Source organism: Rhagoletis pomonella, unplaced genomic scaffold (genome assembly GCF_013731165.1).
Source record: "Rhagoletis pomonella isolate Grant_MI unplaced genomic scaffold, Rhpom_1.0 Rhpom_scaffold_14318, whole genome shotgun sequence".
Taxonomy (NCBI): domain Eukaryota; kingdom Metazoa; phylum Arthropoda; class Insecta; order Diptera; family Tephritidae; genus Rhagoletis; species Rhagoletis pomonella.
In genome coordinates this window covers 1-321 of record NW_023472846.1, presented here as the reverse complement: position 1 = coordinate 321, position 321 = coordinate 1, and positions in this window count along the sequence as shown.

Genomic DNA, 321 nt, shown 5'->3' with positions numbered 1-321 from the left:
ACAAGCACGATGTACTGTTATTGCAGCTTCTAATCCGATCGGCGGCAAATAACACCAACATCGAGGGACTTAATCGAAGTAAGTACCCGATTAATTTGCTGGCTTTTCTGGGTAAACAGATTTTCCTGCCTTTTCATTGATTGACTAAGCAACGCCATAGTGAGTTATTCAATACCTACTTTTTGTTGTTAACCGTTTATTCGAGGCCTAATTGGTTTGTGTTTTTTATCAGGGATTGCTGGCATAACGACATGCTGCGTATCGTGCGATTACGAACAACAAAACACAAACAAAAAGAAGCTGATTGTCACCGAACCGAAC